This window comes from Balaenoptera borealis (genome assembly GCF_965194805.1).
Source record: "Balaenoptera borealis genome assembly, chromosome: 5".
Classification (NCBI taxonomy): domain Eukaryota; kingdom Metazoa; phylum Chordata; class Mammalia; order Artiodactyla; family Balaenopteridae; genus Balaenoptera; species Balaenoptera borealis.
Window position 1 is genome coordinate 29805378 of NC_138862.1, and position 10932 is coordinate 29816309.

The 10932-nt window shown below is 36.0% G+C and overlaps 1 protein-coding gene across 1 annotated transcript in view; it reads left to right on the plus strand.

Annotated features, from left to right (window-relative positions):
• LIPI (lipase I) overlaps nt 1–10932 on the plus strand; it is a 100165-nt gene that overhangs the window by 60109 nt on the left and 29124 nt on the right. The window lies entirely within an intron of this gene.

Genomic DNA, 10932 nt, shown 5'->3' on the forward strand with positions numbered 1-10932 from the left:
AAGCCTGGACCTGCGTAAGAGGCAAGAGACCATTATTTCGGGGTGCGCGAGAAGAGGGGATTCAGAGCACCACCTAAAAGAGCTCCAGAGACAGGCGTGAGCCGCGGCTATCAGCACGGACCCCAGAGACGGGCATGAGACGCTAAGGCTGCTGCTGCCGCCACCAAGAAGCCTGTGTGCGAGCACAGGTCACTGTCCACACCGCCCCTCCTGGGAGCCTGTGCAGCCCGCCACTGCCAGGGTCCCGTGATCCAGGGACAACTTCCCCAGGAGAACACACGGCGCACCTCAGGCTGCTGCAACGTCACGCCACCCTCTGCCGCAGGCTCGCCCCACATCCGTACCCCTCCCTCCCCCTGGCCTGAGTGAGCCAGAGCCCCCTAATCAGCTGCTCCTTCAATCCCATCCTGTCTGAGTGAAGAACAGACGCCCTCAGGTGACCTACATGCAGAGGTGGGGCCAAATCCAAAGCTGAACCCTGGGAGCTGTGCGAACAAAGAAGAGAAAGGGAAATCTCTCCCAGCAGCCTCAGGAGCAGCGGATTAAATCTCCACAATCAACTGGATGTACCTGCATCTGTGGAATACCTGAATAGACAACGAATCATCCCAAATTGAGGCGGTGAACTTTGGGAGCAACGATATATATATATATTTCCTTTTTCTCTTTTTGTGAGTGTGTATGTGTATGCTTCGGTGTGTGATTTTGTCTGAATAGCTTTGCTTTTACCATTTGTCCTAGGGTTCTGTCTGTCCGTTTTTTTTTTTTTTTTAAGTATAATTTTTAGTGCTGGTTATCATTGGTGGATTTGTTTTTTGATTTGGTCGCTCTCTTCTTTCTTTTTTTTAATTACTTTTTAAATTTTTTTTATTTTTAATAATTATTTTTTATTACAATAACTTTATTTTTTTTTTTGTATTTTTCTTACTTTCTTTTTTTCTCCCTTTTATTCTGAGCCACGTGGATGACAGGGTCTTGGTGCTCTGGCCAGGCGTCAGGCCTGTGCCTCTGAGGTGGGAGAGCTGAGTTCAGGACATTGGTCCATCACAGACCTCCCTTCTCCACATAATATCAAATGGTGAAAATCTCCCAGAGATCTCCATCTCAACGCCAAGACCGAGCTCCACTCAACGACCAGCAAGCTACAGTCCTGGACACCCTATGCCAAACAACTATCAAGACAGGAATACAACTCCACCCATTAGCAGAGAGGCGGCCTAAAATCATAATAAGGTCACAGATACCCCAAAACACACCACCGGACACGGTCCTGCCCACCAGAAAGCCAAGATGCAAATTGAAGGAGAAAAACCATATAATCATCTCAATAGACGCAGAAAAAGCTTTTGACAAAATTCAACACCCATTTATGATAAAAACCCTCCAGAAAGTAGGCATAGAGGGAACTTATCTCAACATAATAAAGGCCATATATGACAAACCCACAGACAACATCGTCCTCAATGGTGAAAAACTGAAACCATATCCACTGAGATCAGGAACAAGACAAGGTTGCCCACTCTCACCACTATTATTCAACATAGGTTTGGAAGTGTTAGTCACAGCAATCAGAGAAGAAAAAGAAATAACAGGAATCCAAATCGGAAAAGAAGAAGTAAAGCCGTCATTCTTTGCAGATGACATGATACTATACATAGAGAATCCTAAAGATGCTCCCAGAAAACTACTAGAGCTAATCAATGAATTTGATAAAGTAGCAGGATACAAAATTAATGCACAGAAATCTCTGCATTCCTATACACTAATGATGAAAAATCTGAAAGTGAAATTAAGGAAACACTCCCATTTACCATTGCAACAAAAAGAATAAAATACCTAGGAATAAACCTACCTAAGGAGACAAAAGACCTGTATGCAGAAAACTATACGACACTGATGAAAGAAATTAAAGATGATACAAATAGATGGAGAGATATACAGTGTTCTTGGATTGGAAGAATCAACACTGTGAAAATGACTATACTACCCAAAGCAATCTACAGATTCAATGCAATCCCTATCAAACTACTAATGGCATTTTTCACAGAACTAGTACAAAAAATCTTAAAATTTGTACGGAGACAGAAAAGACCCCGAATTGCCAAAGCAATCTTGAGAAAGAGAAACAGAGCTGGAGGAATCAGGCTCCCTGACTTCAGACTATACTACACAGTTACAGTAATGAAGACAGTATGGTACTGGCACAGAAACAGAAATATAGATCAATGGAACAGGATAGAAAGCCCAGAGATAAACCCACGCACATCCGGTCACCTTATTTTTGATAAAGAAAGCAAGAATATACAATGGAGAAAAGAGAGCGTCTTCAATAAGGTGTGCTGCGAAAACTGGAGAGCTACATGTGAAAGAATGAAATTAGAACACTCCCTAACACCATATACAAAAATAAACTCAAAATGGATTAAAGACCTAAATGTAAGGCCAGACACTATAAAACTCTTAGTGGAAAACATAGGCAGAACGCTCTATGACATAAATCACAGCAAGATCCTTTTTGACCCACCTCCTAGAGAAATGAAATAAAAACACAAATAAACAAATGGGACCTAATGAAACTTAAAAGCTTTTGCACAGCAAAGGAAACCATAAACAAGACGAAAAGACAACCCTCAGAATGGGAGAAAATATTTGCAAATGAAGCAACTGACAAAGGATTCATCTCCAAAATTTACAAGCAGCTCATGCAACTCAATATCAAAAAAACAACCCAATCCCAAAATGGGCAGAAGACCTAAACTTCTCCAAAGACATTTCTCCAAAGAAGATATACAGATTGCCAAAAAACACATGAAAGAATGTTCAACATCATTAATCATTAGAGAAATGCAAATCAAAACTACAATGAGATACCATCTCACACCAGTCAGAATGGCCATCATCAAAAAATCTACAAGCAATAAATGCTGGAGAGGGTGTGGAGAAAAGGGAACCCTCTTGCACTGTTGGTGGGAATGTAAATTGATACAGCCACTATGGAGAACAGTATGGAGGTTCCTTAAAAAAACTAAAAATAGAACTACCATATGACCCAGCAATCCCACTACTGGGCATATATCCTGAGAAAACCATAATTCAAAAAGAGTCATGTACCACAATGTTCATTGCAGCTCTATTTACAATAGCCAGGACATGGAAGCATCCTAAGTGTCCATCACGAGAGGAATGGATAAAGAAGATGTGGCACATATATACAGTGGAATACTCAGCCATAAAAAGAAACGAAATTGAGTTATTTGTAGTGAGGTGGATGGACCTAGAGTCTGTCATACAGAGTTAAGTAAGTCAGAAAGAGAAAAACAAATAACGTATGCTAACACATATATATGGAATCTAAAAAAAAAAAAGAAAAAATAGTTCTGAATATCCTAGGGGCAGGACAGGAATAAAGACGCAGATGTAGAGAATGGACTTGAGGACACGGGGAGGAGGATGGGTAAGCTGGGACGAAGTGAGAGAGTGGCATGGATATATATACACTACCAAATGTAAAACTGATAGCTAGTGGGAAGCAGCTGCATAGCACAGGAAGATCAGCTTGGTGCTTTGTGACCACCTAGAGTGGTGGGATAGGGAGGGTGGGAGGGAGGGAGTCACAAGAGGGAAGAGATATGGGGATATATGTATATGTATAGCTGATTCACTTTGTTATAAAGCAGAAACTAACAACACCATTGTAAAGCAATTATACTCCAATAAACATGTTAAAAAAAAAAAAGATGTGAAAGGGGTGTTAAAAAAAAAAAAAGATGTGGAAGGGGTGTGTGTGTGCGTATATGTGTGTGTGTGTGATGGAATATTATTCAGCCACAGGGAAGAAGACATCCAGCAGTTTGTGACAACATGGATGAATCTTGGGCACACTATGCTAAGTGATATAAGTCAGACAGAGAAAGAGAAATACTGTATGATATCACATGTGGAAGCTAAAAAAGCTGAACTTATAGACCCAGAGACTAGAATGGTGGTTAACTAGAGCTTGGGAGGCGGAGGAAAAGAGATGTTGGTCAAAGAGTACAAGATTCCAGTTATAAGATGAATAAGTTCTGGGGAACTAATGTACAGCAGAGTGATTATAGTTAACAGATATTGTATTATATACTTGAAAGTTGCTAATACAGTAGATGTTAAATGTTCTCACCACAAACTAAATGGTAATTATGTGATGTGATGCATGTGTTAGCTAACACTATGATGGTAATAGGTACTATGATAGGTAACTATCATACCTACCTGATTCCATGTTCACACCCCTCAGGGGGAAAATAAAAGTTTTAAGGTCCCACTGCATCTCACTGATTTTGATTGGGCAAGTACCTATCTTTGAACACTGTGCTTGGGGAATTATATTCTTCTGATCGGCCAGGGAAATAAGTTCTTTCAGTGTTTTATGCTTAACTCTGAGACAAGATGGGATCAAGTTCATCCAAAGTTTATAGATTGAGAGTGGGGTAAAGAATGATGATGGTAATATTACCCGAAAGGGATAGATGCTTGGTGGCAAAAAGAACAGACCACTACAGAGAGACTGAAAATATTTTGATAAGTCAGCAAAACATTAATTAAACGTTGACTGTCTGGCTTGTAATATATCTTACTAAAGTTAAATATTGATTTAACTAAAAAATATAATTCTGACTAGCTGACACAATTAACTTGTGAATGAAAGCAATAAATGAATAGCTAAGCTAGAGCACTCAAATTCAGATCTTTCAGGGTCTGGATACTTCAAACAATTCGGGGGTAAGTTAGGTTTTTTAAATAGGTATGTTTATAGTTCTGCATGACTATAATGTAATATTTTGACTGACAAGACAATGTGAGATTAAACATTGAAGTAACTCCTCAAATAATTTACTCCAGTATCATGAGGGTTTATGTATAAATTTAGACGTTTGTCCTTTTTCAAATTAATTAAACATTTAAATCTATAATTCTGTAGCTTTGGCCTCTATGCATTACTTACTTCATGGTAACTTCTCTTGTTAATTTAGTATTTCATTTCATTAAATAGTTTCAAGATTCTTTTGAAAATATTATACATGAAGCTTAGATTTAATGAGGGTAAGTATTTGGTTAAGAACAGCCAAAGAACTGTCTTTAGAGAGTAACCTCAGAAAACCAATTTACAGTTATACTATTTGCGCTGAAGTCATTAACACTTCATTTTTTGTCTTTTAAACTGCCCGGTTAAAAGGCCAAGGGTACTTTGGGAGAATGTGGGGATTGGAACGCTAGAATTGTGAAGGGCGTTTAAAGGTAACAATTTTGGCAAAACTGTTTTACATTTTTACAAAGTTTGTTCACTCATTCTGAAGCCTGTCCTCCATCTTCACTATCCACAGCCCATTTTCTTGGGGGTCCTCAAATGGTGCTCTAGGTCTGTGTAATGTTGAGAGGTGACACAGATAAAGAACTCCAAACAATGTCAACAGTGTGAATAGCCACTGCGTGTTTCTATATGTAATGTAAACTATGCCTCATATAAGAATAAGGTTTTAGGATGACTGGAAATGAGCTTCTTTTGTATACCATTAGAGTATTGAACAAAAAGGTTACTATACCTAAATATTTTTAGAAATTCAATATTTTATTTACCATATTTAGGGACAAGATACTTTATTCATATTCTACTTCTAAAATTATTTATCTTAGATTAAAATTTTGTTGCAGTTAAATAAGTTTTTAAAAAATATTTGATAATTAAGATAAGTGATTATCTTTTTAATTTGCCTAAAGTTATGACATAATTTTAAATGGTAATTGTGTAATTGGACAATGTAAGCAAGAAATTTCAGGTTATAATCCTAAAAACTACAGCACATATATTTTCACTAACTATGCTGTAAGATACAATTATAGTTATTATATAAATACCCAATAATTGACACAAATCTTAACAAAATTTGATTAAAAGTACATTACACAAATAAATATATAAATATAAATGCATTTTACAATCAACCCGTGTTCACAAAATAGTTGCTTTTCTTTCTATATTTGCCTTGCAATATGTTCCATATGTTTTCAGTGACATTATATATGTGAAGTATACATTCGGCTCATAGCAGATGCTCAGTTAGTAGCAATCCTTTCGTTTCATTTTTATTCCCTTCTCTTGTTGGTCCCCAATTTAACTCTTCTTATACCTCCTTTTATCTACAAATACACAGCTCAAGCAATAGACTGGCCAAGCCCATAATTATATGAAAAATATCGGCCTGTTTTGCTGAAGTAATTCATCAATAAAATGCTTTATTCCCAATAATTCTGTGAAACTATGTCACATTCTCCAACCATAAAAACACCCCTACCTTTTTGTACAAGTTTCATTCATTAATACTTTGTAAACTTCTTATCCAAACTCTCTATTCACTTCTACCACACTTCCCACTCTTATAATGTAGTGATCAGAATCCTCACCCATCAGAGTTTTGGGGGATATAGGAAGACTCTCAGCAGAGTTAAGAACTTCAGAAAAAGAAATCTGGATTGATTGCAGATTTATCTCATAAAGTGGAATGTATCTTGTGAGTTATTTGCCCTAAACTCAATTTAACCTTCTCCTTTAGGGAACTAGTATATAAGAAGGAGGATTTTTAGGTTTTTTTCCAAGATGCATGTTTTGGATGATGCATGTGATTTAAGGAAACATTATTGTGTACAAAGGATTGATGACTTCTTTGAAGATTTAGGCATTAAAAGGATATCCCAGAGAAGTTTGTTTTAATATTAGTGAACTGCTTTCAAGATGAATTATAGTGGTTAAATTTATTTAGCATCTACTACATCCCAAATGCTATTTTTACAATTTTTGCAACAACTCCATGAGTTAAGTATTTTCTTTGTTTTACTAGTAAGGGAACAGAAACTCAGAGGTTTTATAACATGTCTAAGGTTTCTCAGCTGAGAAGTGCCTTCACAATGACTTGAAGCCAAACTTTTCTTGGCTTTTTTCATTTGTTGTTTTCTTTGCTTTTAGTTGCTGCTCTTTTTATAGGAATAAACAGTTTTTCACTAATTAATATAGTCAATTATTCCCACTGTGGAACATTTGGAAAATTTAATTCATATATAATCCTACAACTAAGAGATAACACTGTTAATATTTTGTCATACTTATAATCACACATGCTATAGTTGAATCATGAATTTAATTATTTACATTGAATTATAAGCAGGCTTTTTGTGTAGAATCATGCAGCTTATTCACTGCAATAATAGCTTCAAGGGTCACTGTTCACACAGATAATAATGTGACCACATTGGACTTGGAGCTGTGCAACATCATGTAGCTGGTTATAAGCAATTTTTCTCTTTTTAACTGTAAGTTAATGACTCAATATATTTCATCTTTTATAGAATATTCAACTTAGATTTTCCTTTATGTTGAATACTTTTCCCCCAAGTTTTGTTTTTCATAAACACTATCCATGCATAGACAACTATCGGCACTTTAAACAAGTGCCTTTTTTATATTCATAGAAAGAACATTTTCAAATCTTTTACCTCACCACATGATGTTCACACCTTGACCCAGAATGTCAGTGACCCTACCGACAGTCATAGGTTGCTCCATTTATTTCTCTTTTTCAAGTCACTTGTAAGAGGAAAAGAAAGTGTAAAGGCAGACAGGTATGTCCACTATTATATTTGATTCACTGTCTCCTTAATCGTGTTTTACCCAGACAAGTGTTATATACAACTCCTTCATTGGTTAAGTAAGAAATGCGGTAAAGTCATTGGGATACGCCACAGAGAAAAAAATAAGCATGCGTGTCATTTTAATTTTTATGTAAAATCTAAACAGTGGATAGACTATGAAAATTGACTAAATTTACAAAATTTAGATGCAATTACTTCTACTCACGGGGAAGAAAAACCCTAAAATACATTTTGTGGGTGGTTAACAGAACTCTTAACATTCCCTGTTGGCTGTGGATGCTAACAGATGCTTGGATGAAATGTGTGCCTTGAGTTTAATTACCTAGATAATTGCAGCAGCCATTTAGTTGCTTTTCCCATTTAGATCTGTCCATACAGATAATGTGCAATCAATGAGAATTAGCACTGCCAAATCACTGGGAATGTGAGTTATAAAAATATGATGCCTTACGGTCCAGACTAAACTGTGTATCTACTCAATGAGTAATTAGCTCTCTGTAACAAACTATGATAGAGACTACACCAACAACATAGTTCTTCTGAGCTTTTCCAGTGGACTAGGCTTTCAAACTTAGGGACTGAGAGGGATATTCAAGCGGAGGTACCCGGATGACTGCCTGAGAAAAGCTGAACTAAATCTACTTTTAAAAACTTTACTTAATAAGTAAAATGTACTCTTTTTGGTATACAGTTCTATGAGTTTTAATAAGTGCATAGAGTCATATAACCACCACCACAATTAAGATACAAAACACTTCCATCAATCATAAAAACTGCCTTGTGCTGCCCCTTTATTTTCAACCCCCCATGCCCACTCTCTGACAACCTCTGCACCTAGATTTGCCCTTTCCAGAACATTATATAAATGGAATCATATAGTATGTCGCCCTATAAGTATGGCTTCTTTCACTTAGCTTCAGACATTTAAAATTCATCCATGTTGTTGCCTATATCAGTGGAATGTTATTGATGAATAGTATTTTATTGTATGGCTATACCACAGTTCCTTTATCCATTCACCAGTTGGAGGAAATATAATTTGTTCATAATTTTTGATATCTGTCCATGACCAAAGCCAACATAAATATTTGCCTGCAGGTTTTGATGTGAACATAAGTTTTCATTTGTCTTAGATAAACACCTAGAAGAGAGATTGTGGGGTCATATTGTGAGTGTATGTTTAACTTTATAAGAAACTGCCAGACTGTTTTCCAAGGTGACTGTACATTTTGTATTCCCACTGGCACTTACCAGAGTTCTACTGCTCTCTTACACCAAAAACTGCACCTTCAACAGTTTTTTTTTTGTTGTTTGTTTTTTATTTTTGCTATTCTAATACTTGTGTAGAGGTAGTTCACTGTGTTTTTAATTTGCATGTCTCAAATGACAAATGATGTTGATGACCTCTGCCATTTAATTGAGGGTATCTGCATCTTTAAATTTAATGTAATTGTAGATATATTTGGGTTTAAATCTATCATCTTGCTATTTTGTTTTCTGTTTGTCCCATCTGTTCTTTGTTCCCAATTTCTCATTGTCTGCCTTCTTTTGGTAAATTGAGGAGTCTTATTATTACATTTGATCTTCTTTGTGGGTTTATTATCTATAACTGTTTGATTACTTTAGTGCTTTCTTTGGGGTTTATATTATAATCTTTATTTTATCACAATGTACCTTCAAGTGAATTTTACTACTTTACATATAACATGAGAGCCTTACAGTAGTATACTTCCATTTCTCTCTTGTGCTGTTGTTGGCATACATTTTAATTATACATATGCTAAGATCTCTATAATACAGTGCATCACTTTTCTTCAAAGAGATAATGTCTATTAAAGATACATAAATCATTAGGAAAAGTCTTACATATTTTTTCCATATCGTTACCATTTCTGGTGCACTTCTAACCCTTATGTAGATGCGTATTTCCATCTGGTATAATTTACCTTATAACAAAAGGAGTTCCTTTAAGATTTTTTTGTAGGATCTGATGGTTGTGAATTCTTTCAACTTTTGTGTGTCTGAAAAAGTCTTTATGATGTCTTTATTTTGAAAGATAAATTCTCTGGGTATAGAATTCTAGTTTGACGGTTGTTGTTGTTGTTTTACTTTCAGTTCGTTAAGAATGTTGCTGTACTGTCTTAGACCATGCATTGATCTTAATGAGAAATATATTACTATCCTTCCTTTGTTCCTATGAGGAAAATAAGCCTCTTTTCTCTGGCTGGTTTTAAGATTTTCTCCTTATCACTGATTTTAAGCAGTTTGATTCGATGTGGCTTTTTGGAATTTTTTTTCATACCTCTTGTGTTTAGTGTTTGTTGACCTTATTGGATCCATGGGTTTATGGATTTCATCAGATTTTATCTAAATTTTTAACTTCTTTTGAAATATATTTTTCTATGCCCCTACTCTCTTCTCTCCCTTTGGGGACTCTCATTTCAAGTTTATTAGGCTGCTTGAAGTTGTCCCACAGTTCACTGATACTCTGTGAAGTTTTAAATTTCATTTACTCCCTACATTTCATTTTGAATAGTTTCTGTTGCTGTGTCTTCAAGTTCACTATTCTTTTCTTCTGCAATGTCTAAGTTGATATTTATCCCATCCAGGGTATTTTTCAACTCAGATATTATAGTTTTCACCTATGGAAGTTTGATTTGACTCTCTTAATATCTCTTATGTCTCTACCTAGCTATTTGAACATATGAAATACAGTTATAATAACTCTTTGAATATCTTTGTCTGCTGATTCTCACATCTATGCTAGTTCTCGGGTGGTTTCAATTGGTTGACCCTCATATGGTTCCATTTTCCTGCTTCTTTGCATGCTTGGTAATTCTTGATTAGACACCAGACATTGTGTATTTTATCATGTTAGGTGCTCCATATTTTTGTATTCTTATAAATATTCTTCAGGTTTATTCTCAAGATGCTGTTAAGTTACTTCTAAACAGGTTATTCTTTGAGGTCCTGCCTTCAAGGTGTTTTAGGCAGGACTGGAGTAGTGCTAAGTTTAGGGTTAATTACCCCCACTACTGAGGCAAGACCATTCTATTCTTTTTACCTGATCATCTGGCAGGTAGGAACAGACACCTTTGTTAGTGCTGGGAACCTGATCCTAAGTAAGTTTTAAAAAGAATACTAGATGCATAGATGTGGTGATATGTTGTACAAAAGCCCTAGGGAGCTTTTTCAAATAAAGAAGCATGTCTATTCTCTATAATTTGGTAGAATATATATGGATTAAAA